Genomic DNA, 6,588 nt, shown 5'->3' on the forward strand with positions numbered 1-6,588 from the left:
GACTCAGTGCCTGCATAAAGCACATTTGCTCAGCCCTTTAAAGCCATGTGGCACCCCCAGCCCTCCCTTCCCCTTTTCTCTGATTTCCCAGGGCACATTTAGTAAATCTTGGGAGAGCTGTTTTGGAGAGAATTTGTGGTTCCTGGAAACGTCCACAAGAGCAGAAACTATTTGATTTGAGGCAGCAAAGTGAGAGCAGACTTTAGGGACACAAGGACTTTGGGGACAGCCCTGGGAGGTGGGAGAGACTCTGAGCCTCCCCCTTCAAAAGCCCAATTGGCCTTTAGGATGGGCCCAATTGGCCCTAAATCAAAATTATGGAGTGGTTTGGGTTGGAAGGGACCTTAAAACTCCTTTTGTTCTATCCCAAACCATGAGCAGGGACAGCTCCCACTGTGCCAGGTGCTGCCAGCCCCAATGTCCAGCCTGGCCTTGGGCACTGCCAGGGCTCCAGGGGCAGCCACAGCTGCTCTGGGCACCTGTGCCAAGGCCTCTTCACCCTCAGAGCAAAAGAACTTCCTCTTTCTTAATTCTAATCTAATCTAATCTAATCTAATCTCTAATCTTCCTCTTCACATTTAATTTTGACCTACTTTATTTCAGTTTGCTTCCATTCCTCCTCGTCCTGTCAAATCCATCTCACTCAGCAGAAGCTGTCCACTGTTAATCACCACAACGCCCTCGCCCTCAGGGTGTGGCCAGCTCACTTCTGGTACTGATTTATTGGCATTTGTGACCTGCAAATCCTTCTGAAAATCCTTCCCTGGGAGGGTGCCCAGAGCAGCTGGGGCTGCCCCTGGAGCCCTGGCAGTGCCCAAGGCCAGGCTGGACATTGGGGCTGGCAGCACCTGGCACAGTGGGAGGTGGCCCTGGGCTGCAATGAGCTGGCATTGAAGATCCCTTCCCACCCAAACCACTCTGGCATTCCCATTCCTCAATCCAGGATGGAAACCAGCACCAAAAACCATTGCAGCAAATGGAGAAAGGCAAGGAAAGAATGATTTCCTGCATGGTTCCAGGTGCCCCCAGTGCCATTTTCCACAGGGGTTTGTAGCCTGGCAAGGCCTGGTTCGAGAGGTTTGGGCTCTGCCAGGGTGCCCAGAGCAGCTGTGGCTGCCCCTGGAGCCCTGGCAGTGCCCAAGGCCAGGCTGGAGCCCCTGGCACAGTGGGAGGTGGCCCTGGGGTGGAACTGGGTGATCTTTAAAATCCCTTCCAGTGTTGTATTTTCTGAGACCCCCATCGCTGGAAGGATATGATGAATCTGACTCCATGTTCCCAGAAGGCTAATTTATTATATTATATAAATTTATTATTAGAAGGCTAATTTATTATATTATATAAAAGAATACTATACTAAACTATACTAAAGAGTACAGAAAGGATAATTACAGAAAATTAAAAAGATAATAATGAAAACTCCTGATTCTTTCCAGAGTCCTGACACAGCTTGGCCCTGATTGGCCATTGAGTGAAAACAACTCCCAGCAGAATCCAATGGAACAATCATCTGTGGGTAAACAATCTCCAACCATATTCCAAAGCAGCAAAACACAGGAGAAGCAAATGAGAGAAGAATTGTTTTCCTTTTTCTCTGAGGCTCCTCAGCTTCCCAGGAGAAGACTCCTGGGCAAAGGGATTTTTCAGAAAATGTGACTGTGACATTCCTGTCCACACCATTCTGTGACTTTTGAGTTTTCTTGGAGCAGCTGAGTCTTCTCTGGGTCAGGATCTTCACCTGGAGCTGAGGTGCTCAGTGAGACCCTGCCCCTCCTGAGGGCTGAGCCTGGGGCTCCTCTGGGGGTGGAATTTGCTCCTGTGTTTGATTCCTGCCCAGGCTGCTCTGCTGGCCCAGCAGCTCCTGACTCCTCTGTCCTCCTTTAGAAAGTTGTTCCTTCTTCCCAGGGAGCCAGAGCCTCCTCAGGCCTCCCCAGGCTGGAATGTCGGTGCTCACCACGTTCTGAAGTGTTTTCTCAGCTCCATTCAGAGCTGAACAATGCCCAGGGCAGACATTTCGATCATCTGTGTTTGCAGATACCAGGAGACATTTTCCTGCCTGGGCTGGGGAGCCCTGGCTCCTTATCAGGCAAGCCCAGACGTGGAAAAACAATCCCATCCCTGGTGCAGTTGCCTTGCTTGGGGATGAAGAGACCTCTGCAAAGTGTGCAGCAGCTGGCAAAGAGCCCACCCTGCACCCCAGGGGCCTGTGCAGAGCTGTCCTTGTCACTGAGGAGGGTGACTTCTAAAATATTTCCCAAAAAAGCAATCTCATCCCAGGCATCCTGGCACGGTGCTCCCAAGCAGGATCTGCTGATAATTGCCAGCCAGATCTTCACTCAGCTCCTCTTCATTCACATGAAGCGTTTGATCAAGTGGTTTCTGCTAAAGTTAATGATACTTTTGCTTTAATTAAGACCTAAATGAGGACCTCAACTTGTCTCGTTGTGGTTAATCTCTACATGGCACTGTGGCTTTGTGGGATGCTTGGCAGGGAAGCTGCAAAATCCTGCTGGGAGCGAGTGCAGTGATCCAACCCTGGGAAGAGGAGGACAAAATACAGATTGGGGGAAAGTTTTCAAATTTCTGGGAGCACCTGCACACTAAGGTGAAGGCAAGGTGAATCCTGAATTACCCCTGAGGGATCCATGTGGTTCTTCTGTATTGAGATGCTCAGCAAAGAAAAGGATGTAATGCATTGTAACCAAAAGAAAAGTAAATAATGCATAAGTATATAATGCATTTTAACCAAAAGAAAAGTAAATAATGCACTGTAACCAAAAGAAAAGTACATAATGCATTTTAACCAAAAGAAAAGTATATAATGCATAAGTATATAATGCATTTTAACTAAAAGAAAAGGATGTAATGCATTGTAACCAAAAGAAAAGTATAGAATGCATTGTAACCAAAAGAGAAGTAAATAATGCATAAGTACATAATGCATTTTAACCAAAAGAAAAGTATATAATGCATAAGTATATAATGCATTTTAACTAAAAGTATATAATGCATTTTAACCAAAAGAAAAGTAAATAATGCACTGTAACCAAAAGAAAAGTATATAATGCATTTTAAATAAAAGAAAAGTATATAAAATGCATTTTAACCAAAAGAAAAGTAAGTAATGCATTGTAACCTAAACTAAAGGGTCTCCAGGCCTGCCTGCAGCTGGAGCTGACAGCTGTAGGCACAGGCTCTGTCACCCACAACCCTGGACTGCTGTAACCCTTGGATGTAATAAACTGCATTTTGAAGAGCTGCCTGGAGTCCCACATCTCTCATTCAGGCTCTTATTGTCTGCCATGATGAGCCTTAAACAATCACACAAATCCTCGGTGAGAATGTCCCTGTGACAACCCCTGGGAGCTCCTTCACCCTCAGCAGAGCTGGGATTGGTGGCTCAGCATCTCCTGTGCCCCACTTGGCAGGCTCCTGGTGCTCTCCTTGCTTTCCTTTTTGAAACCCTCACATTTCCAAGTGAAATCTCTCCTAAGGAAACAATTGAGAATCGAGGCTGCGGTGCCAGAAATCACAGAGCCCTTGGAGCTGATGCACAGGCAGGAGTGAGAGTCCTCCCTCCAGCGCTGCTTCTGGGCATCACCTCCTGGAGGGGACCCAGACCTCGTCACAGCAGCCAGAGAGCGAGGCCAGGGCTGCTCCAGCCACCAGCAGGGTCAGAGCAGGGCTGAGAGGAGCTGCCAGAGCAGGGATCCAGCACAGCAGCTCCACAAGCTCAGCCTGAGAGAGGGAAGCCAGCAGAAAACACAGGGGAAAGGCCAACAAATACAGCTCTGCTGACTGGGAGGAAACTGCTTGGAAAGGAGAAATGCAGGGCTGGAGGAACGTGCCCAGTGGCCTCCATGACCCCAGAGGTGCAGGAAGCACTGCCTGGCCAAGGCCTCTGTCCCTGGAGAGCCCCATCAGGGCTCCTGTGGGAGCTCAGGGCTGGCTGGAGCAGCTCCTGCCCTGCCCTGGGCTCCATCCATGCAGGGGCTGGGGGTTTGCAGTGCCCAGCACCCCAAGATCCCACACTGCTGGTGGATCAACATGGCCTGGGGACAGCTGTGGGGACAGGAAAGGGACAAAAGCCAGGACAACAGCACATCCCTGAGCACTGCTGCTCCCCAGGCTGCTCTGGCTCTGCACAGAGCTCCTGCCCTGGGGTAATGCTGGATCCATTCCTGCTCTGCACAGGGGGGCTGGAACCCAGAGCTGGCACCCCAGCGGGGTCACAACCTCTGGGGGCTGGTGGTGACACCTGACAGGGACCAGGCTGCAAAAACTGACCTGGAAAACACAGACAGGGAGCAGCTCTGGGGTGTGAGAGAAGAGAAGAGAAGAGAAGAGAAGAGAAGAGAAGAGAAGAGAAGAGAAGAGAAGAGAAGAGAAGAGAAGAGAAGAGAAGAGAAGAGAAGAGAAGAGAAGAGAAGAGAAGAGAAAAGAAGAGAAAAGAGAAGAGAAGAGAAATTTCACTTGGAACAGTCATCTAATACCAGAGAAGAGAAGAGAGAAATTTCACTTGGAATGGTCATCTAATTAATACCAGGTCAGTGTTTGTGGCCCTAACAAGCATTTGCTTTCAAACACCCTTCACTCCATCAGGCAGGAGAGAAACAGGGCCCAGAGTGGGTGGAACTGGGAATGGGACCAAGCTGGAGCAGGCACAAGGCACAGCTTTATATGGAGAGAGGAACTTCATGACTTCAGCTAAAACAATTATGGACCTAGAATTTTGGAAAAGCACTTTGATTTAAGCTCAGACAGTGCCCAGGGAGCAGGAAGGACCTCGGGGCAGAAGTTCAGAAATTATTCCCCAGATCTTCATCCTGACCTCACCTGGAGGAGGAGAGTACACCTAGGGCAGTACCTGCAGGTCCTGGGGACACAAAAATGAAGATATTTTGTTTTTTCAAGCCCTGCTGGGACTCTGGATCCCCAGGCCAGCTCATGTCACTTACCTGGGACACACTGAGCCGCTCAGGTTTGGGAACCCCTTTGGCTGTGTGAGAGAGGCAGAAGGGGCCACCAAACCCAGCATCAGCAGAGCCTGCAGAGCCCCAGCTCCCTGTCCAGCCCCCTCTGCCCCTTTTCTGAGCTGGCAGCTTCAGGAGCTCATGCCCAACACCCCTGGAAGCATTTCCCTGAGTGTGGGAACAGCACAGTCCCATTTCCAGCACAGCAGCCAGCTCCCAGTTAATGACAGACCCGTGCTGGGGGGGTGGCTCCCAGCCCTGCTGCTCTCCTCACCCCAGGAACTCTTGTTTGTCTCTTCTGGTGCCAAAACTCAGCCCATGGGCTGCTCCCAGCCCTCTCAGCTGGTCCATCAATGAGGGAGCACCAAGGCAGGCAGAGATTCATTCATGACCCTTCCCCAGCCCAGCTGCTGCTGGCAGGGCTGGGAGCAGGGGAGGACACAGGTTTGGGACCACGAGGAGTTTTGGACCTTGGGCAAAGCCTCTCTGTGTCCTGCTCCTCTGAAAGGTGCAGAGGTTTCCTGGATTTCAGCAGGCACTGCCTGGGTGGGGCAGCCAAATCTGGGGGCTTTGGATGCAAATTTCTTCTGCCAGGTCTTGTGGAGAGCGTCCACATTTCCCAAAGCGCTGTCCGTGAACAAGGAGCTCCACAGCCCCTCGGGTTCTTCCTCCTCCTCTGCAAGGCACGGAACAGAAATCACTTTGTTTTCTCACCACATTTAAGCCTCGTTCCCCCTCAGCTTCCTGCTTGTTCAGACTGTTCCCTCTTTATCTCCCCAGACAATCTCCATTGCCTTTGTTTGGCTTCCAGAAAATCCCTGCTCTAACCAGGCAGGAGGAAAAGCAAATTCAGCGGCTTCCTCTCACAAAGGAGGAGTTTGGAGGAGGCAAAGCCCAGGGCAAGGCAGCTCTGGGCTGTTTTGCTCACACCACGAGCCACAGGAGAGCCAAGAACTCAAACCCACCTGTGCTGCATCCAGAATGTTCTGTGGGGTGGGAGGGGGAGTCACACCCAGGAGAGGCTGCCTTGGCCATGGGCAGAAGCCATGGAAGCTTGTGGGGTTTTTTCAAGAATAATTTCTCTGTTGGTTCTTCTGAGTGGCTCTGAGCAACCCTCAAAAGTCACTCCAGGAGTTCCCATCCTCACCAGCCCCCTTGGGGTGGAAATCCAGGAGAGCCTGGGATCCCTCCTGACTGCTGGCACCTCGTTTATTGGGGAGATAAATTCCCAGAGCCGTGTGGCCATTTCACCCTGGAGCCAGCAGGGCTCTCCCAGACAGTGCCTGGGCATGGCTGGGGTAGCCCAGAGCAGGTGGCACCCCCAGAGCTGTCCCCTGGCTCGGGTGACACCTCCCAGGGACCTGTCTGCAAAAGCTGACCTGGGAAACACAGACAGGGAGAGCTCTGGGGGGAAAGGAAAGGAAAGGAAAGGAAAGGAAAGGAAAGGAAAAAGGAAAGGAAAAAGGAAAGGAAAAAGGAAAGGAAAAAGGAAAGGAAAAAGGAAAGGAAAGGAAAATGGAAAACCCTTCCCTGTTGCTCCAGGGTCTCACTGTCCATGTTTGTTCCCCACCCTCATCTCGTTTCTCCTTGTCCCCGACGCCCAGTGCTCTCCTCTTGC

Source organism: Agelaius tricolor, unplaced genomic scaffold (assembly GCF_023055355.1).
Source record: "Agelaius tricolor isolate 1412-34295 unplaced genomic scaffold, bAgeTri1.0.p SCAF_94, whole genome shotgun sequence".
NCBI classification, from domain to species: Eukaryota; Metazoa; Chordata; class Aves; order Passeriformes; family Icteridae; genus Agelaius; species Agelaius tricolor.